This window comes from Geotrypetes seraphini, chromosome 5, assembly GCF_902459505.1.
Source record: "Geotrypetes seraphini chromosome 5, aGeoSer1.1, whole genome shotgun sequence".
Lineage (NCBI taxonomy): Eukaryota > Metazoa > Chordata > Amphibia > Gymnophiona > Dermophiidae > Geotrypetes > Geotrypetes seraphini.
The window spans coordinates 160,009,212-160,031,893 of NC_047088.1; the positions used below are offsets into that span (position 1 = coordinate 160,009,212).

At 44.8% G+C, this 22,682-nt stretch overlaps 1 protein-coding gene across 6 annotated transcripts in view; it reads left to right on the forward strand.

The window, feature by feature from the left end:
* Window positions 1–347: 347 nt before the first annotated feature.
* Window positions 348–22,682, forward strand: part of ADARB1 (adenosine deaminase RNA specific B1) — a 489,575-nt gene continuing 467,240 nt past the window's right edge. For all 6 annotated transcript variants that reach the window (XM_033944607.1, XM_033944606.1, XM_033944609.1 and 3 more), the window contains exon 1: window positions 348–460. The gene's annotated coding sequence lies outside the window, so the exon portion shown is untranslated. The remainder of the gene's footprint in view (window positions 461–22,682) is intronic.

Consider the following 22,682-nt stretch of genomic DNA (forward strand, 5'->3'; position numbering starts at 1 on the left):
TGTCTTGCTAAGGCAATTAGATTCACTCATGCCCCCCTCCCCATTGAGGACTCCGAATTACAATGAGTAAACAAGACCTTAGCTACTACACTAGACGGCAAGGCCATGAGACTACGCAAGTTGCAGGGATCAGGAAAATGAGTCAGGAGAGCTAACCTCCGACCTTTTCCCAATCTGTCCATAGTCCCATTAAACAGGGGGGGAAAAAACCTGGCAAAACGAACCCACCGCGGCAGGGACAGTCCCGTCCCGTTTCCCCCCCCCCCCAGGGCGCATGCGCGCCAGGGGCGACTGCGGAGCCCGAAGCAGCGGTTGGTTTAACGCCGTCTGTGACGTTTCCGCTTTGGTGCGCCTGCGCGGAAGGGAGCTGCGCTGCCCCACATTCGCTTTCTCCGGTAATCGCGGGAGCCGTGTGCCGAGCGAAGGAGGGGAGCCGCGGGTTCCTGTCAACGGCAGCCAGGTAAAGGGAGCGAAAAAAGAGAAGCCTCATCCTGGGGGAGGAAAACCTCCCGCTTGCCAACGCTGTTGCATGTTCATGTTGCTCTGGTGGAGTGCAGGTATCCGTGCGGTGCAATAGCTGCTGCCTATTAGCTTTTTTTTATTTGGAGGGCAGAGCAGCGGCGGAAAAGTTGATCCGTCCGGGGCTCGGGTGGTTTTACCCCGATGCCGATCGACCTTTGGCTGCTCGGGGAAAGAAATAAGGGAAAGGATCTGGGCTGTAACGGGGGATTTGTGCACTGCCGATGGCGAAGGGGGTCTGGCTGGCGATGACTGCTGTTATCACAGCGATGTGTGTAAGATTAGGGGGGGACCAACTGGGAGGCGGAAGGGGGCCTGCGGCTCCCCCTCGGTGGCGTTTGCGGGGTAGGTGTCGCGGCATGCTCGCCCGACGCCGTTGCAGTGCGCAGCGAGCCGGAGCCAGGTGCACCCGCCGCGAGAGCGCCTCGCTCGCCACACGCCACTGGGTCCTTTCTTCGGCGTCCTTGCTGGGAAAGGAGAGCAATTGTTCCAAAGCCCCCCCCCCCCCCCCTCGGTTGCGCTGTCACGATTCTTTACATCTTTTCAGAAAGTGGCATGCCTCGGAAGGATCGGGAGGCTGTTGGCTGGCAATTTTTTTTTTTTTTTTTAAATAGAGCGATTACGCTTCATTGGTTCTCTGTATTAAAAAAAGAAGAGCCTATTTCGGAGGCGTTTGGATTAGGAAACAGGATCTGTAGCGCTCCAACAATTGAAAACTGATTTAGATCAAAAGGGGGGGGGGGGAATCAACCAATGTGGACTGCAAAAGGCTTGAGGCATGAAAATGTGCAGAGGAAGACTATGGTTAGGTTAGAAATGGACTCGGTTGAAGCAAGCACCTTTTGGCAAGTCCACATTTTTGGGATAGTTCATTTAGATGTGTACATATTTTTAGTGATAACTCACAAAGTAGTTTTACATCTTTGATACTTAATAAAAAAGCAATCGGCATAAACTAAAAAACATGCAATAATTGCCTTGGTTTGGGATGAATAGTGTATATACTAACCTTTACTCAGATGAAATGATTTCAGTGGTGTTACACTACTGCAAAGCTGTTTTTGCTCAATTTTAATAGAAGTGTAGCTTTTATTGGAACAGAAACATCTAAATGTCCTGTGAGTCGGGGGTGTCATTTGCAGCAAGTACCGTAAATCATCCAATTTGGACATTCCGTCGTTTTTAACCGTTCAGGGAAGCACCTTAAAACTAAAGAACATATTTCTAGTTTATGAGTAGTTTTGGATGTGCAGCTTCATTATGCAAGACCAAGTCAAAAGTGTCATTGCGTTCCTTTTTTGCCTATGTGTATTCTCAGTATTATTGTAGTTATTGTAACTGTAATACTTTGTAACATGCTTGTGAAATACCAAGAAAAGTGACATTACAATTGTGATAAAACTGTATTTCATAGGCATGTTACAAAGTAACAAAGCAAATCAGTACTGCAAGATTGGTCACAGGAATTTCTAGACACCATCATTAAACATTACACTGGTTACCCATATACAGTAAAACCTTGGTTTGCAAGGATAATTCGTTCCAGAAGCATGTTTGTAATCCAAAGCACTCGTATATCAAAGCAAATTTCCCCATAGGAAATAATGTCAACTCAGACGATTCGTTCCACAACCCAAAAACTTTAATACAAAATACTATACGTACTTGTATTGCAACATCTCGCTCATTTAGAACAGTCACTACACTCCTGCAGCGTCAGAGAGAGAAGAACCCTCGGCTCAGTTGTGATGTGTGGTTACTGTATGTACTTGTATTGCAAGACCTTACTGGTATATCAACTTAAAATTTAATAAAATGTTTTGCAAAACATTTGCAAACCAAGTTACTTGCAATCTAAGGTTTTACTGTAGTTTCATTTGAAATGTAAGATCTTGACACTTAGCAGTATAATACAATTTACCTGTTTATATGACGGTAATATATAGAAATAAAACAAAAATTTTAAAAAAACAAAAGAAATAAGGTAATACCTTTTTATTGGACTAATTCAATGCATTTTGGGGTCCTTTTATTAAGGTGCGCTAACCGATTTAGCGTGTGCTAAAGATGAGTGCACGCTAAATGCTAAGGCATCCATTATATCTGAGGTCAGAGAGATCATAGCAGTTGTTCATACCATCGTTGGCAAGAATCCACTTTGTTGAAACCAGATATTCCATTGCGGGGCCATTGAAGTGGACCAAATTCTCCCCCTCAGAGTCGGATATCGGTTACTGTAACATTCAGAAAGTAGCTAAAAACTTGTCTTTGGGAGTTTCATATTTTGATTGACAGAGGACTTGCATGAGGTAGGGTACAAGTTGACTGCCAACGTCTGTCTTTGTACTACATGTTTTGCACAAGATTTAAATGTATTTCTAATTCTCTTCTATTAGTGTAGTGAGAATACTGAAACAATATAGTAATACAAATTAGCAAAAAGTATCTCCACTAGAGGTAGAATGAATGAGGGGGAATACATCTATTTATCAATAGCTATTGTAGTGTGAATGTATATGCACTGAGAATAATGCACTAATGTCCGTCAAAGTTACATGTGTTTGCAAAACTTTGTGATAGCAGGGGTAGGCTTTTACTTGACTGGGTTTCTTCTACTTGGGCTGTTGTGCTTGTGCTTTGAATTTCTGATATCTGAGTGTTTGTACTGTCAGAAGACTGCATTGCCTCTGTAGCATGCCAAAGACTTTAGAAAGGAGAGAGAGACCCATGCTAAATGGTAATGAGTGATTTCTGTTTCATTTGAGTGAATATCCTTGTATGCTGTACTTGAATGAAAAACAAGACTTACTTGATTTTTCACTCTGCTTCCTACTGCTTGAAAATAAGTGTATACTAAAATTTGAATTTTCCTGAAATGGATATTTCCACTATGATACTATAGTACTTTTTGATTGCTCTCTCACATTTTTGCTATAATTTTATAAACTCAGTAAATGATAGGGAAAAAATTGAATTAACATATATTTTCTGCCCAGTTCCTCATGTACTGTACTTTTTTTTTTTTTTTTTTACTACAATCCCTTCCTTCCCATCTTGTCTTTTACCAAACCAGTGATCCTTGTTTTTTTTTTTTGTCTGTTTCCCATCTGTCCCGAGTTTGCCTAGATTCTCTTAATAATAACTTTATTCTTTTATACTGCCATAACAGTTCTAGGTGCTTTACACTAAAAAGAGCTGGACAATCAGCGAAATACAATAATACAATAAAAAATACAAATATTTGTAAAATAGAATTTCAATAATAAAACTCTCATTAAGTAATAAACTTATCGAACAAAGTACTAGTATCCATAGCTTCCACTTACTACTACTACTACTACAACCACTTATCATTTCTATAGTGCTGCTAGTGATGTATATTAAAACATTCAAGAGATAGTCCCTGCTCAGTAGAGCTTACAATCTAATCAAACAGACAAACAGGACAAGTAGGGGTTCAGGGCTTTGTCATTTTCTCTATGATTCTAAGACCAGCACTATATCCAATACCAGGATGCCATGTTTTTTGTCAGTTTGTCAGTTTTATTCTTTTCAACCCAATGGTGCATGCTCCTTGTGACCCTGGGCAAGTCACTTAATCCCCCCATTGCACCAGGTACATTAGCGAGATTGAGCCTGTCGGGACAGACAAGGAAAAGTGCTTGAGTACCTGAATAAATTCATGTAAACTATTCTGTGCTCCCTTGGGAGAATGGTATAGAAAAATAAATAAATGGAATGTTGGGAAGAAATTATATGTAGGAAAGTTGAGCATGTCTGTCTGGGAGCAGAATACATCTCTGAATTTAATAGAATAGGATAAATGTGGTGTTTTGGGGCAGGTGTGAATGAGGAGGAACTGAAGAAATCATGTCAAGGTCACAAATGGACCAGATCAGACTGAAGGTTCTACAGATGTGGGAGATATAGTTTCATACCCTCTCGCACATACGCAGGCACTCATAGGCAAAGGTGGATATATAAACGAAGAGGCAGATACATAAACATTCAGAAAGATTGCTAATAAAGAACATAAGAATTGCCACTGCTGGGTAGACCAGTGGTCCATCATGGCCAGCAGTTCGCTCACACAGCGGCCCTCTGGTCAAAGACCAGCGCCCTAACTGAGACTAGCCCTATCAGTGTACGTCCTTGTTCATCAGGAACTTGTCTAACTTTGTGTTGAATCCCTGGAGGGTGTTTTCCTCTATAACAGCCTCCGGAAGAGCGTTCCACTTTTCTACCACTCTCTGGGTGAAGAAGAACTTCCTTACGTTTGTACGGAATCTATCCCCTTTCAACTTTAGAGAGTGCCCTCTCGTTATTCCTACCTTGGAGAGGGTGAACAACCTGTCCTTATCTACTAAATCTATCCCCTCAGTACCTTGAATGTTTCGATCATGTCCCCTCTCAATCTTCTCTGTTCGAGGGAGAAGAGGCCCAGTTTCTCTAATCTTTCGCTGTACAGCAGCTCCTCCAATCCCTTAACCATCTTAGTTGCCCTTCTCTGGAACCTTTCGAGTAGTACCATGTCCTTCTTCATGTCCGGGGACCAGTGCTGTACGCAGTACTCCAGGAGAGGGCGCACGATGGCCCGGTACAGCGGCATGATAACCTTCTCTGATCTTTTCGTGATCCCCTTCTTTATCATTCCTAGCATTCTGTTCGCCCTTTTCACCACCGCCGCACATTGCGTGGATGGCTTCATCGATTTGTCGATCAGAACTCCCAAGTCCCTTCCTGGGCGGTCTCTCCAAGTACCGCCACGGCCATCCTGTATTCATGCAAGAGATTTTTGTTATCGACATCAATCACTTTACCTCATCTGCCATGTTGATGCCCATTCCTTGAGCTTGATTATGTCACGTTGCAGATCTTCGCAGTCCCCCTGCATCTTCACTTCTCTGAATAACTTCGTATTGTCTGCAAATTTAATCACCTCGCTTGTTGTACCTATGTCCAGATAATTTATAAAGATGTTGAAGAGCACAGGTCCAAGCATCGATGAAGTATAATATATGTGTTTTTCCCACCCTGCATCTCCCTCCCCCTGCTGCTGCTCTTCTATCTCTGACTAACTGTTGGTGATTTAGGTGTATATTTCATCTTTTTATGTTGTAAATTCTACTGTGAAAGCTAGTGACAGAACCATGTAGTTTTTTCTTGGTTGCTGTGTGTATTGGGTCGAATTTTCACTCCGTCAAAAATGACAAAGACTAGAGGACACTCCATGAAGTTACAGGGAAATACTTTTAAAATCAATATTTTTTCACTCAGAGAATAGTTAAGCTCTGGAACAGAGCCAGAGGATGTGGTAAGAGCAGATAGCTTAGCTCAGTGGTCACAAACTCATGGCCCGGGGGCCACATGCGGCCTGCCAGGTACTATTTTGAGGCCCTCGGTATGTTTTGTGATCATATGTCTCTTTAGCTATAAATTACAATATTATTATTAAGACTTAGCCAAAAGAAAAGATTTATAAACTATAGAGTTTTAGCTCATGCAAAATTGTCATTTCTTTAATAAGACATTAACTATTTTTTTCTGAGGCCCTTCAAGTACCTACAAATCCAAAATGTGGCCCTGCAAAGGGTTTGAGTTTGATACCAGTGGTGTAGCTGATTTTAAGAAAGGTTTGGATAAGTTCCTGGAGGAAAAGTCCATAGTCTGTTATTGAGACAGACATGGGGGAAGCCACTGCTCGCCCTTTATCGGTAGCATGGAATATTGCTACTCCTTGGGTTTTAGCTAGGTGCTAGTGACCTGGATTGGCCACCGTGAGAATGGGCTACTGGGCTTGATGGTCCATTGGTCTGACCCAGTAAAGGCTATTCTTATGTATGTTCTTATGTATGGTAGAGAAACATGACAATATCTTTTGTATGGAACAGTGACATCTTGTGGTTAAACTACTATATAACATCCATCCGTTGAAATCTTTTGATTATGACATCTAATGGTTAGACATATAATCACAGTTGTTTTATTTTATTATTATTGCCAAACCAACAGAATGTTTGGGCCCTGCTCCATTCTAACTGCCTCCTCCCTCCAGGTCAGAGCCCCAGACAGAGACCACACTAAGATACATTTACAACACAAATACAGACAAACAAACATGAGAGGGTCTGGAAAGGATTCCGTGACTCTGTGCTTTCTCAACTTTGTTGCTAATTTCAAAGTCAGCCATTTGTAGATGATAATATTTTTATTGGGTGAACTTGATATGTTTGTAACTGTTTTTCTAGAGTTGAATCCCATTCATCAGGTCAGTGGACTGGCATGGGAAATCACTTATTTTAAGGATATTTATTCTGCTTGGTTCTCTCTGCCTCTTCTTGATCTTGCTCTGAAATTAATTGTGAATTTGTGACTTCACAGTTTATTTAGTGATGGTGTAGTCTTTGGTTTTTTTTATTTTTTTAAGAACATAGCTGGTGGGGAGGCTAAGTTCAGAATTGCTGTTTTGGCTACTAATTAAGGGCTCCTTTTATGATGCTGTGGTAGAGGTTTCTACTGCGGGTTGGTGAGGTAAATGCTCCGACGCTCATAAGAATTCTATGATCAGCTTTGTAAAAGCCAGAGTAAATTCCTTGGTATGAAGTAGATTGGAAAAAAAATCAACTAAACAAATTCTCTGCCTCTTTAAATACTATTTCAAATTAATTCTGGTTCTGGTCCTCTTTGAAGTCTAGATAACATTTTTTTTTTTCTTTTACGGATAGTTTTTAATCTAAAAAGCATTTTGCTTAAATTGTCTCAGCAGTGAGGTTAGTAACAGACATGGAATTCCAAGTACTGATAATTTTTTTTTTTACAGGAGCTTTAGCTGGAATGATGTAAAAATTCGAGTTGAAGTAACAGGCCAAGAACCAGGAAATCAGGGTTCAAATCTTAGTTCTCCACCAAAGCTTGTGTTGACCTTGGGCATATGACTTGATCCTCTCTTGCTTCAGGTAGTGACAAAGAGGTCCTTCTGCTAAGGTGCGCTAACCAATTTAGAATACATTAAATGCTAAGACACTCATTATATTCCTATGGCTGTCTTGGCATTTAGTGTACGCTAAAATAGTGCACCTTTGTAAGCCTGAGAACTGTACCAGAATCTGCTTTGAGCTCAGACTTGGAAAGGGGAAAAATTAAACCCAATGGAGAGCAGCCACAAAGGTCTCATTTTTATCAGAGTCCTCTTTTTTAAGATCATTTGCTGTGGTTAAACTTGTGTAAAGATATGTAGCAAACTCCTGCTTGAAAGATAGCAACTATTATGCATGCTTGTTAATCCTTCATTAAATTCATGGGCTTTCCTATTCATCTCAGGGATGCTTCTGGAGAAATGAGAGTGCAGGGGATTCTTATACAGCGGCACTTTTAGAATAAAGAGCATCGTTGATGTTCCGAGAGTGAATAGCAGCTTGCTTTGTTCCTTGGCTGGCTATGATGATCCCTATCTGTTTCCTAATAACTTTGCCAGCTGCCTCCCTGATCAGTGTACATTTGCTCCCCAATGTTTTTGATGCGGTAAGTATGTCTAGTTAGGGGGCTCTTTTTACTAGATAGGACCAATTTGGTATCAGAAGCTCATGTACTACTTTGGCTGTAAACTACTTTATCCAGTAAATGTTACCACAACCTGAAATGTGACTCATTCGTTACAACTATTGTATAGCAGGGGTGGGCAGCTCCGGTCCTCGAGGGCCGGAATGCAGTCGGGTTTTCAGGATTTCCCCAATGAATATGCATGAGATCTATTTGCATGCTCTGCTTTCAATGCATATTCATTGGGGAAATCCTGAAAACCCGACTGGATTCCGGCCCTCGAGGACCGGAGTTGCCCACCCCTGGTATAGCATCATTAGATATGTGCAGTGCTAAACAGTTGCACTGTGTTTACAGTCTAGTTGAGACACGTGTGCATTGGATACATATTTCTGAAGACACTTTTCCTATTCTTTCAGTTAAAATTAGTTTGTGCATGCCTTATCTTGAGGCTTTGGTTAAACAAGGGCATTTCCTCTTCTATATCAGTCCTTCAGTTAGTTTCTCTGTAGTTTATTTTTAATTGGCTCGCAGTTCTAAAAATGGATGGTATTAAGGTTTCTTTCTTTTGCTTGATAATGGAAATGCAAATGCTTACCAGCATACAAGTCATTAATTTGAATTCTCTCCAGGATACGAGCTGTAGACGTATGGTGAGCTTTAGTTACATTGCTAGAGAGTTCATCACTAGGTTATCTGAATGCTGCTGCCTAGCATGTCCTACGCATTGAGAGATTTGTGTTGAATTCTGCTTCGGTAATTAATAGATCTACTTTGGTTTGCTGAGTACAGCTTAACAAGCTACTATTAAACGTTAAGGTAGTGAACATAAAATTTTTTTAAAAAAAGAATAGGTATACAAATTAAAGGAAATCTATATTACTTTTTTAAGCAAATCTTTAGTAAAGATTCAAATTTGCTGTTAAGGCATAGGAAGTTCCAGAATAGCAGGCATTGGTTGTAAAATAAAATCGTGGGGTTTTTTTGTTGGTTTTTTATTTATTTATTTTTTTTTGTAAATAGTACCTCAGTTATTCATCAGTATGGGTTGTATTTTTTAATATATTTTTAAAGATGCAATGCTTTTTTACTTTCTGCAAACTTATCAACTTCTCTGTTATTCCTCTTAGGCCTTGCCACACCAGTTCAGACAAATGTGTCCATCTCTGGAATAGAGTGACTAATGTTTATAGAATTAAATGTTGATACTGCGTAGTTTTCATATCAAGGGTCCATAAGCAGTCTGAAAAAGTTAACTGTTTGATCTTCTGTAATTGTTTGCTGTAATAGAATTAATGAAAACTAAACGCCCGGTATACTTGCGTTTAAATGAACATAAGTCCCGCATCAATACCCAATCGTTGACAGCCCCTCTGGTCCAACATTGGATTTCTAAAAAACATGGAGTGGATCATCTCAAATGGAGGGTGATTGATCGTTTGACAGTTCAAGGGGTGGAGGGGGACCTAGAGGCCAAACTAAATTTTCTGGAACAGAGGTGGATATGTAGACTGAACACGGTTACCCCTAAGGGGTTGAACCTCGAACTAGAATGGTCATCTCTCCTATGAGTTCCCGCTGGGGGTTTGAAATCTTTATAATTTCTCAATCTTTCATCTTCAAGATGGGAGTGTTTGAAAATACACTTTTAAATAGTTAGTTTAACAGCTATCCCCCCGTGTGATGTGTTTGGTCTGTCCCTGGGAGGTTGCTTCGCATTGGCCCAGAGACAGCCGGCACACCCACACGGGGAGATACTTAAATCAAGCTTTAGCACGCCGCGGCCATTTTAAAATTCATGAATGGTCGCGTTGCGGGAAACCAACTCAAACTTAGAGGTAAGCACTCTATTTCTAATGAACGGTTTTGGTGTTTTGGCAAAGGTTTTAATAGCAACAGCAGTTATTTATATTATTTATCGTTATTTATAGGGATCGGAGCCCTGATGAAACCCAGTATAGGGTGAAACATGTTGGTGATAGATCCCTTTGAATGCACCACCTCAGCTAAGTACCGGTATTAGCTTTATAAGAAGATTGTTGGCAAAATAGTCAGAGCAAAGTTCTATCTTTACAATAGATTATAAGTGACCCGGTGAGGATCTAATGTGTAAATCCAACCACTATTGAAACTACAATGGAGTGGATGGTGGCATTTCTGAGGGTCTGAAGACTAATTTATTTGAGTGGATTGACTGGTGTTGGTTAACAGTATACCATCTCCTTTGCATATAAGCGCAAGACTCTCCCGGGCGTCCTATTCAGAATCAGGGCCTGAATGCTTCTTCATTACAGCTGGCCAAAGAGATTCATGACTTAGAATCCTCTTTATATGCTAAACATGATCCGGTAACTTACCACACCCTTCAATCTATAAAATTTCGCTACAGTTCCTTACCTCTCCTCGGCCGTCTCTTTCAGAAGGAGCTCTTTATACTATGCTGAGTCCAATAAGTCTGGAAAACTACTCGCTTCATATCTCGAGGGCAAACATAATAAAAACAGAATCACAAGCATCAAAGATTCTTCCAACAAGCTCTTTACTTCTACCCATGATATTATGAAGGAATTCCAGACCTTCTACCAAACCCTATATACATCGGAATTTTCTGATCCTTCTGAAATAACTGCTGCTTTTCTTAAACAGCTTACCGTATTTTCACGCATATAACGCGCGCGTTATACGCGTTTTTACCTACCGCGCATACCCCTCGCGCGTTATATGCGTGAGCGCGGTATACAAAAGTTTTAAAACATAGTTCCCACCCCGCCCGACGCCCGATTCACCCCCCCCCAGCAGGACCGCTCGCACCCCCACCCCGAACGACCGCTCGCACGCGCTCCCACCCGCACCCGCATCCACGATCGGAGCAAGAGGGAGCCCAAGCCCTCTTGCCCGGCCGACTCCCCGACGTCCGATACATCCCCCCCCCCCGGCAGGACCACTCGCACCCCCACCCCGAACGACCGCTCGCACGCGCTCCCACCCGCACCCGCATCCACGATCGGAGCAAGAGGGAGCCCAAGCCCTCTTGCACGGCCGACTCCCCGACGTCCGATACATCCCCCCCCCCGGCAGGACCACTCGCACCCCCACCCCGAACGACCGCTCGCACGCGCTCCCACCCGCACCCGCATCCACGATCGGAGCAAGAGGGAGCCCAAGCCCTCTTGCCCGGCCGACTCCCCGACGTCCGATACATCCCCCCCCCCGGCAGGACCACTCGCACCCCCACCCCGAACGACCGCTCGCACGCGCTCCCACCCGCACCCGCATCCACGATCGGAGCAAGAGGGAGCCCAAGCCCTCTTGCCCGGCCGACTCCCCGACGTCCGATACATCCCCCCCGGCAGGACCATTCGCACCCCCACCCCGAAGGACCGCCGACTTCCCGACAATATCGGGCCAGAAGGGAGCCCAAACCCTCCTGGCCACGGCGACCCCCTAACCCCACCCCGCACTACATTACGGGCAGGAGGGATCCCAGGCCCTCCTGCCCTCGACGCAAACCCCCCTCCCCCCCAACGACCGCCCCCCCCCAAGAACCTCCGACCGCCCCCCAGCCGACCCGCGATCCCCCTGGCGACCCCCACGACCCCCCCACCCCCCTTCCCCGTACCTTTGGTAGTTGGCCGGACAGACGGGAGCCAAACCCGCCTGTCCGGCAGGCAGCCAACGAAGGAATGAGGCCGGATTGGCCCATCCATCCTAAAGCTCCGCCTACTGGTGGGGCCTAAGGCGCGTGGGCCAATCAGAATAGGCCCTGGAGCCTTAGGTCCCACCTGGGGGCGCGGCCTGAGGCACATGGTCGGGTTGGGCCCATGTGCCTCAGGCCGCGCCCCCAGGTGGGACCTAAGGCTCCAGGGCCTATTCTGATTGGCCCACGCGCCTTAGGCCCCACCAGTAGGCGGAGCTTTAGGATGGATGGGCCAATCCGGCCTCATTCCTTCGTTGGCTGCCTGCCGGACAGGCGGGTTTGGCTCCCGTCTGTCCGGCCAACTACCAAAGGTACGGGGAAGGGGGGTGGGGGGGTCGTGGGGGCGCCAGGGGGGCCGCGGGTCGGCTGGGGGAGCGGTCGGAGGTTCTTGGGGGGGGCGGTCGTTGGGGGGGGGGGGGGGTTTGCGTCGAGGGCAGGAGGGCCTGGGATCCCTCCTGCCCGTAATGTAGTGCGGGGTGGGGTTAGGGGGTCGCCGTGGCCAGGAGGGTTTGGGCTCCCTTCTGGCCCAACTACCAAAGGTACGGGGAAGGGGGGTGGGGGGGTCGTGGGGGTCGCCAGGGGGGGTCGCGGGTCGGCTGGGGGGGCGGTCGGAGGTTCTTGGGGGGGGGCAGTCGTTGGGGGGAGGTGGGTTTGCGTCGAGGGCAGGAGGGCCTGGGATCCCTCCTGCCCGTAATGTAGTGCGGGGTGGGGTTAGGGGGTCGACGTGGCCAGGAGGATTTGGGCTCCCTCCTGGCCCGATATTGTTGGGGAGTCGGCGGTCCTTCGGGGGGAGGGATGTATCGGACGTCGGGGGGGGGGGCATCAGGCTTTCAGGATGGGGACAGACCTTCAAGGGGGGACAGTGCACGGAAGTCAGGGGGGGTGAACGGAGAGTCGGAAAGTCAGGGCGGGCGAAAGGAGCGTCGGGCAGCATGCGCGGTATACCCGTGAGCGCGGTATACCAAAGTTTTTGTGCATATCATCGTGATTTCTGCGCGCTATACCCGTGTGCGCGTTTTATACGGGTGCGTGTTATTTGCGTGAAAATACGGTACTCTTCTTACTATCTTGGCCTTGGACTCTCAAAACCTTTAACGCCCTATTCATCTGTCTGAAATCATGGATACCATTAAACTCCTCCCTCCAGCTAAATCACAGGGACCAGATGGCCTTCTGGCCAAATTCTTCAGGACTTTTTCCTCTACACTGGCTCCTAAACTCTTACTTTATTATCAAAGCTTACTTTCTCCTGATTCCAAGATCGGTCGTTTCCTGGAAGCTAACATTGTGGTCAATCCTAAACCTGGCAGAGACTCTCAATATGTCAAAAACTACAGACCCATATCTCTACTAAATGTGGACTATAAACTGTATATTGAGATTTTATGCAAGCACTTGGAATTGATCATCCCTTCTCTCATTCATAGAGACCAAGCTGGCTTTGTTAAATGTAGATATGGATCCGATAACTCTAGACTATTCTGTCACATTATCCACTCCGCCCAGTCCAGGGACTCTCCGGTCATCACTATCTCTATGGATGCTGAGAAATCCTTTGACCAAGTGGAATGGCCTTATCTATTTGCTGTTTTACAAAAGTTTGGTTTTCCTGCTTTATTTCCCCATATGTTGCAGTTGTTATATGCCTCCCCATATGCCAGAATTCTCATTAATGGTGAACTCTCTGACAAGTTCTACTTAAATAGAAGCACTAGACAGGGATGCCCCATCCCCTCCTTTTCAACTTAGCCCTAGAGCCTCTCCTGGTGGCTATACGTCACCATGCTGGTATCCGAGGCGTTTCTTTTCATTCTCAGGATTATAAACTTTCAGTTTACGCTGATGATATTCTCCTCTATCTGATCTGGAAAAGTCTTTACCTGCTTTAATTGATCTTGTTTCTCACTTTTCTTCCTTTTCAGCATACCGGATTAATTGGGATAAAACAGAAATTATGTCCCTGAATGATTTAGAAACATAGAAACATAGAAAAATGACGGCAGAAAAGGGCCAAAGCCCATCAAGTCTGCCCACTCCAGTGACCCTTCCCCCAACCTCCTGCCCTTACCTCATCAGAGATCCCACATGAATATCCCATTTATTTTTGAAATCTGCCACGCTGTTGGCCTCAATCACCTGCCGTGGGAGTTCATTCCAATGATCGACCACCCTCTCAGTGAAGAAATACTTTCTGGAGTCCCCATGAAATTTCCCTCCCTTGATTTGTGCCCATCTTTTTCTATACCCAGTATTCCACTTAAATGGGTTTCTACTTCCATTAAATATCTTGGCATTTTCTTTGATAGAGACCTCCTCATGACCTCTGCTACTAATAGGGAGTCTATTTTCACCAAAACTACACATTTTCTATCTTCTTGGTCGCCCCTGCACGTCTTGGTGGGGGAGGCTGGATGGACTCCCTAAAAATGATGATTGTCCCCAAAATCACATATCTTCTGAGTATATTACTGATCCTTTTTCCCAAAGTCTTCTACTCTGGATTGGGACGTATCCTTTCTCAATCCCTTTGGAACAATAAAGCCCCCAGAATCTCTTTGAACAAACTGAAATTGCCCAAAACTTGTGGCGGTGTCAATTTTCCTGATCTTTTCTTCTGTCACAAAGCTTTTATACTAAGGCTATCTCTTCTTTGGTTTACCCCGCCTACCTCTGCTGACATCCCTCACTGGCTTTCTCTAGAACGCAGCCTGCTCTTTCCTCTCTCTACCTCTAGGCCGCTAGGCATGAGACTCCCAGGCAAGTTCAAATTTAATCCCGTTCTCAAACACTCTTTCGAATAGCTATCCCACTTCGACTCTCTCCAAACTGTTCCTGTTTCTAGCTCCTTTTGTATGTCCCTTTGGCACAATCCATTCATACTTATTGACAAAAAGCCCATCTCTTGACAGCTCCGTCATTGAGCGGAGGTTTGGGATCTTAGTGCTTTCATCTTAGTGCTTAGATCCCAGGGGCACACGAAACTTTGGAAACCCTTCTCACACATTCAATCTGAATTCTCATTGTCCTCCTCCCAATTCTTCGCTTGGCTTCAACTCCGCTCAGCTATTCGTAAAAGGGCCATCTCAATTTCCTCCTTGAATCCAACTCCTAGTATTCATCAATCCTGTACTACTCTTCTTTCTAGTGGTCATGTGGCTTCTAAGCTATATCAATTCTTCAAGCTAACATTACTGCCTAACTTAATTGGTTTCCATAAACAGTGGACACTGGAGTTAGGCCACGATATCTCTGACCACTACTGGCAATGCCTCTGGCGTAATTCTTTCAAATCCTCCGGATCATCCTCCACATGTCAGTCCTTATTTTTTCTCTTCCACAGAGCTTTTTGGACCCCTGTACGGACCTCTCATATCGATCGTACACTATCAGACAAATGCTGGTCTTGTTACCTTTCATCAGATATTCTTAAACATATACTTTTTGACTGCCCCTTGTCTAATAGCTTTTGGTCTAAAGCAGGGGCCACATTGGCTGAAAAAAATGTTTCTGGGGCTGCACAAATGCGCAAACGCTGCAGCAAGACAGAGGAGGGAGCCGGCAAGACGGTAAACACCCAGGGGCAGTAGAGGAAAACAATGCATCGCCCTCGACTGGAGCTGCACAAAATACTTCACGGGGCCGCATGCGGCCCTTGGACCACAGGTTGGACACCCCTGGTTTAAAGTCTGGCACACTCTTTGTAAAATATTTCGCACTTCATTGCCTCTTTCTTACTCTTCTATTATATTGAAAAACTTGCATCAAAGTGATCCCCTCTCTGACGATGACTGTGTCTTAATGGATGCTCTGTTAGCCATTGCTTTGAAAGTATTGTGTGCATCTTGGAAGGATTTTAAACAACTTTCCTATGATAAGTGGTGGAACCTTACATGTTTAACCTACAGATATGAATCTTATTTAGCAAAAAATCTGAATCCACTGGACCCTTTTTACATAAATGGTCTTCATTGAAAATGTTTCTTTCAGTTTTTCCTTCACAACTTTAATGTTACTGAGATATGCTGTTTACGCATCTCCATGGATTTACTAGTTGTTCCTCCCCCCTCTTTGTTTCTTGTTTCTTATTCCTGTTTGTATGCATCTGTATTGCTATACTTTGTGAGTTTTACAATGAAAATGTATGCTGTTTTCTATTATACACAATTTAAATAAACTAAGACTTAAAAAGAAAAGAAAATTTTTCTTCAGACTAGACAATTAAGAGCAATTAGATCAGCTCTATCTTCAAGACAGTAGTGTAAGCAATCGTGCTTTCTTACTTAGACTATTGCAATTCATTGTACTGCTGTACTACTGAAAAAGAATGTGAGAGGTTACAGCTACTCCAAAATGTGGCTGCCAGACTAATCTTCCGACATAGCAAATTCGAAAGAGTTATCCTGCTTTTAAGGGAATTACACTGGCTATTTGTAAGAAAAAGAATTCAATATAAAATTGCATGCATGGTCCACAAAATCATTTATGAAGAGAATTCCATAGGACTAATCTCTAACATCACTGTTACAACCTCCTTTTTCAACTTGAGATCGACGCAATGCTTTAAGCTAGCTTTCCCTTTACCTTAGCGTGTACACCAAAAGAAGTTCTATGAATCCACTTTCACATTCCAAGGACCCAAAATTTGGAATGGCCTCCCGCAACACCTGCATCAGCCAGACACACATTACAACTTTAAGAGAATGCTAAAGACTCATCTGTTCTCTTCAGACCTATGATTTGTAAAGCAGAGAAATTTCTAAACCAATAATTACAAATGCAAAGACATTTCTGTTTCTAGACCACTGATTAGAAATCTTGTTGTATACCACATTGAATTCTTGTCGAAACTTGTGGTATAGAAGAAAATGTATGGTATGGTAATCCTCCTGTAACCTCCTAGAAACAGTTTGCCAAAACCTAAATGTGCTTTGTAATAAGTGTAAATCCTGATGCTGATCTGTTAGGGCAGGGGTAGGCAATTCCGGTCCTCGAGAGCCACAGGCAGGTCAGGTTTTCAGGATATCCACAGTGAATATGTATGAGATGGATTTGCATGCACTGCCTCCTTGAGGTGCAAATCTATCTCATGCATATTTATTGTGGATAGCCTTAAAACCTGACCTGCCTATGGCTCTTGAGGACCGGAATTGCCTAACTCTGTGTTAGGGCATCGATATGTATTTATTCCCTTTTTGAAATCGGGGATAACCTCCATGTTCTATATATGCATCTAGAACTGCATGCTCAAATTTGGGCATACGCCCAGTTTGCATGCACAGTTTAGTTAACACTCCACCCCCCCCCCATTTTACAAAATTGTAGTGCAGTTTTTAGCGCCGGCTACTGCGGTAACAGCTCTGACGCTCCTAGGAATTTGTGAGCATCGGAGCTGTTACTGTCATGGCCGATGCTAAAAACACACTATGGTTTTGTAAAAGGAAGAGGGGGGGGTAAGTACAGAGACAAATGGCACTAATAATTATGAGTAGGTACTAGCAATCAATTATTGGCATTATTTGGCAACAGTTTGGATTTGTGTGTGCATCTTTCTAAGCGCTATTCTATAAAGATGCACATGCAAATATTTTAGCGTGAAACTAGGAAGAGGGTGTGGCCATGGGAGGGGCAGGGGCTCACCAAGGGCTAGATTTATTAAACTCTGCTAACACATTAGCATGCATGTGGTAGTCCAATTTGTCTAGTCCCAAGTATTTAGAAAATCTAGTGGGTTGTTGCCTGAACGTTCAGCCAACCAGCCCCAGTGACTACTAGATTTCTGTCTGGTGAAAATAGAGGAATCAGAATCAGCTCCTTTTGTGCTTACTGGTTTGAGGTTTTAAGTAGCTGAAATCTGATATACTTTGTAAGAAAATGCTATTTAGGAATGAGTTTGAGCTATTTAATTTTTGTTTTGATTATAAAAAAACTCTTTAGAAGTGACATACATTACATGACAAAATGCCTTGCCAACATCAGTAATTGACGTGGATGATATGGTTTTGGCTAGCTTTGTTCCTTAAATTATATTGGGTACTTGTGTCCCGCACGCACCTTGTAAAGTTCAATTCAGTTCAGTTAACGGAGAGAAAAAGCTGGGTATACCCCAAATCCATGTAATCAAATAAATTAAAATTGTATAAATTCACTGAATTTGACCCAGAAGAAATTTTAGAAATACCGTATTTTTCACTCCATAAACGCACCCAAGATTTAGAGGAGGAAAACAAAAAAAAAAACATTCTGAACCAAATTGTCCCTGCCAGGCTCTGCACCCAACCCCACACTCCTTGCCAGGCTCTGCACTCTGTCCCCCTCCCTGCCAGGCTCTGTACCCTGTCCCCCCTCTGGTAGTCTAGGCCGGGACAGGGCAGGCAGGCCTAGTGACAGGCAGGCAGGACCCCCCTAGCCCCCCCGACAAGGCCCCCCAACCCGAGGCAAGCAGGCAGGCAGGGCCCCCCACCTGGAGGCAGGCAGGGTCCCCCCTTACCTTAACTCCTCCGGTGGTCCAGCGCTGTAGGGCAGGAGCTTTCAGCCTCCTGCCCTTCTCTCCTGCTTTCTTCCCCCGAGAGGCAGCAGCAGAGTGGCAAGCAGGCAGGTGCGAGTTTTTCGCTTCCTATCTTGTCCCACACCGCTCTGTGAATGGCTTCCCCAGTTCTCGCAATGGAGACCTCTCTTGCTTGCTTCTTGCTTCTTCCGACATTGTCCCCAGTGAATTTGAGGGGAGTGGGGTTCCCTTCCAAGATAAGCAATAACTCTTTTAGAAACTAATTTTACTAAGGCTCCTTTCCTATTTTGTGTTTGTGGGCAAAAAAACTTAAGAACATAAGAATTTGCCTCCGCTGGGTCAGACCAGAGGTCCATCCCGCCCAGCGGTCTGCTCCCGCGGCAGTCCCTTAAGGTGCCTCTGCAAATCACTGGCAAAAGCAGTAGTCTCCTTTCTTAAAGCATGTTGTCAGTTGTGTGACAGCACCCTCTAGATAGGTGCAACAAAGAGGCATTTACCTCTTTATTTACTTGTCACCAAGCCCAGGGCCTTGCCAGTCTTTTGCTTGCATATATCTTTCCTCCCCATGGACTTCATACAGCCTATCATAAAAACATAAGAATAGCCTTACTAGGTCAGACCAATGGTTTATCTAGCCCAGCATCCCGCCTCCAAGGAGGCCAATCCAAGTCACAAGTACCTGGCAAAAACCCAAATAGTAGCAGCATTCCATGCTACCAATCCAGGCAAGCAGTGGCTTCTCTCATCTCTGTCTCTATAGCAAACTATGGAATTTTCCTCCAGGAACTTGTCCAAACATTTTTTAAAACCAGCTACATTAACCACTCTTACCACATCCTCTGGCAACGCGATCCAGAGCTTAACTGTTCTCTGAGTGAAAAAATATTTCCTCCTATTGGTTTTAAAAGTTTAACTCTATAACTTCAAGTGTCCCTAGTCTTTGTAAATCTTGATGCAGTAAAAAATCAAGATCTCCCTTCACCAGTTAGGTAATATGGAAGGAAAATTGTGATTGGTATAAAACCCAAGGCCTGTTTGATTCTTTGGCTCCTGCTTTTCTGGCCATCGTGCCACAGAAGGAAGGGAGGGATCTTTGACTAGCCCAGCCAGTATACCAGGAGAACTAAAGAAATGATGAGCAGTGACAGCATTGCATTGCTTTCACATACTGACTTCACTCCCTCAATGAGTTTCACCCATATGTATTTATTGGGATTTATTACCTGCTTTTTTCATGAAGAGATTCACCTAAAGCAGTTTACAATACATTGAATAGCAATCTGGCAAGGCTAAAGGTAAACAAGGCCATGGGACCGGACAATTTACACCCAAGAGTGCTCAGAGAATTGAGAGATGTCCTGGCAGAACCGTTGGCGGTGCTCTTCAATCTCTCATTAAGTACGGGGAAAGTTCCGTTGGACTGGAAAACAGCCAATGTCGTTCCTCTACATAAAAAGGGTTGCAAGGCTGAGGCTGCGAACTATAGACCGGTAAGCCTCACCTCAATAGTGTGCAAACTCATGGAAACACTAATTAAGTATAAATTAGATACGATCCTGAACGAGGGAAATCTCCGGGATCCCAGCCAACATGGATTCACCAAGGGTAGGTCATGCCAGTCCAATCTAATAAGCTTCTTTGACTGGGTAACAAGAAGACTAGACTCAGGAGAGTCCTTGGACGTCGTGTACCTGGACTTCAGCAAAGCGTTTGACAGCGTCCCACACCGCAGGCTGCTGAACAAGATGAATTCTATGGGATTAGGACAGACTCTAACTGCATGGGTTAAGGATTGGCTTAGTGGCAGACTTCAGAGGGTGGTGGTCAACGGTACCCTTTCTAAAATGTCAGAGGTGACCAGCGGAGTACCACAGGGTTCGGTCCTGGGCCCACTCCTCTTCAACATATTCATTAGGGATCTGACTCAAGGGCTCCAAGGCAAGGTAACCTTATTCGCTGATGACGCCAAACTATGCAATGTAGTAAACGGCTATAATCTTCAGGATGCTATGGAGCAAGACCTGCGCACTTTAGAAAGTTGGTCCTTGATCTGGCAGCTTGGCTTCAACGCCAAGAAATGTAAGGTCATGCATCTCGGAAATGGAAATCCTTGCAGAACTTACACCCTGAATGGAGAAACTTTAGCAAGGACTACGGCAGAACGAGACTTAGGAGTAATCATCAGTGCTGACATGAAAGCAGCCACTCAAGTGGAGAAGGCTTCATCTAAAGCACGGCAAATGATAGGCTGTATCAAGAGAAGCTTCGTCAACAGGAAACCTGAAGTCATGATGCCACTGTACAGAGCCATGGTGAGACCGCATCTGGAATACTGTGTTCAATTCTGGAGGCCACATTACCGTAAGGATGTGCTCAGAGTTGAATCGGTTCAGCGGATGGCCACCAGGATGGTCTCGGGGCTAAAGGGTCTCCCGTACGAAGAAAGACTGAGCAAATTGCAGCTCTACACTCTCGAGGAGCGTAGGGAGAGGGGAGACATGATTGAGACATTTAAGTACATCACGGGACGGGTAGAGGTGGAAGATGATATCTTTCTTCTCAGGGGACCCTCGACCACAAGAGGACATCCGCTCAAGCTCAGGGGAGGGAAGTTTCGTGGAGACACCAGGAAATACTTCTTCACGGAGAGAGTGATTGAGCATTGGAACGAGCTTCCAGTGCAGGTGGTCGAGGCACGCAGCATCTCAGACTTCAAGAACAAATGGGATACCTATGTGGGATCCCTACGAGGTCATGCCAAGGGATAGGGTCACTCGGACTGAATGAGCGGGTCAGTAGAGTGACAGTATAATTACAAGGGATAGGGTCACTAGGACTGAATGAGCGGGTCAGTAGAGTGACAGTATAATTACAATTATTCTTTAGGGGGTCAGTAGATTTAAGAGGGTGGGTAAATAGTGTGGGCAGACTTGATGGGCTATGGCCCTTATCTGCCGTCATCTTTCTATGTTTCTATGTTTCTAATCAGGTACTCTTAGGGAAAATACTTATCCATCCCAGCAGGCTCACTGTAGTACCCGGAGCAATGGAGGGTTAAGTGACTTGCCCAGGGTCAAAGGGAGCAGGCTGGGATTGAACTTACAACCTCGGGCTGCTGAGTTAGCAGCTCTAACCACTAGGCCACGCCTCCTTCTCCCCACTCCCATGTCAGGCAGTGTGCTCCAAGCATAAGAGCCTAAAACATGTTTAACTTTTCTTCAAAAGAGAGAAATTCTATCCCTGTTATCATTTTTGCTACTTTTTCTATATCTTTCTAGCGTTGTATCTTTTTTGAGAGGAAATGATCAGATCTGCTGAGAGCCTCAAGGTATAGTTGACCTCTAGAATTTTTACAGACATGTTATGGCCCTCTTTTCTGAAGCTGAGGTGGCGAGTGCCTCCCAGCAAATACATCAAAGTAGGGTTACCATATGTCTCCAGAAAAAGGAGGATGGATTGAGACATCCGGGTTTTACTTCTGCTGAAAGCAATGGAAGTAAGGAGGACACATAGGGGTCCTTTTATCAAGCTGCAGTTTTGTTCTTTATGGCTTTCCAAAGAAATTCTAGCATTGCTTTTTTGACAGCTGCTGAGGATTTCAGTGCATCGTCACTTACTCCAAGGTCCTTTTTCCAGTATTTAGGCATTTCATTATTATTTTTTTCCCCCTTGAGTTTGAACATCACTTGGCATTTGTGCGCATTTAATTTTGTTTGTCTTTTTTTAAATACTCAGTTTCACAATTTCTTAACGTCTGCTTTTGTTTTAATTACTTTAGTTTTCATCATCTGCAAATTTGACCACCTGCTGGCGATTAGGGTTTCATGAATCCATTTGCCTGATATGCTGCAGCAAAGTTGTATTTGTTTGGATGAGGTGTCCTCGTATTCAGGCTAAGTGAGGGCCCGGAAGGAGAAAGCCAGGTGCTTTAGCCCGAAGACTAGCTGGAAGAAGCTGCCTAGGATCCCAGCAGTAGGAGATGATTTTGACCTTGAATAGGCTGCCTGAGGATAGAGAAAAAGTTGTAGCATTGGGCTGGCAGCAGTGAGAATAGAGCAGTGTTTTTCAACCGCTGTTCCGCGGCACACTAGTGTGCCGCGAGATGTTGCCTGGTGTGCCGCAGGGCCGCCATCAGGGCAGTACTACCAGTCCTGCATTCAGGGGCCCGGAGCTGACAGGGGGCCCGAGGCAGGGGCGCCAGTAGCTCGCCAAGGCAAAGTGAGTCGATCACCCAGGACTCACTTTGTCTTGGCGATCTAATCTATCGAGCCGATAAGTCTTCTCCCCGACGTCAATTCTGCAATCGGAGAGGAAGTTCGGGCCAGCCAATCGCTGCCTGGCTGGGCGGAACTTCCTCTCCGATTGCAGAATTGACGTCAGGGAGAGCATGCGTCGGCGTCGGCTTTGGGGCCTGTTATCCAT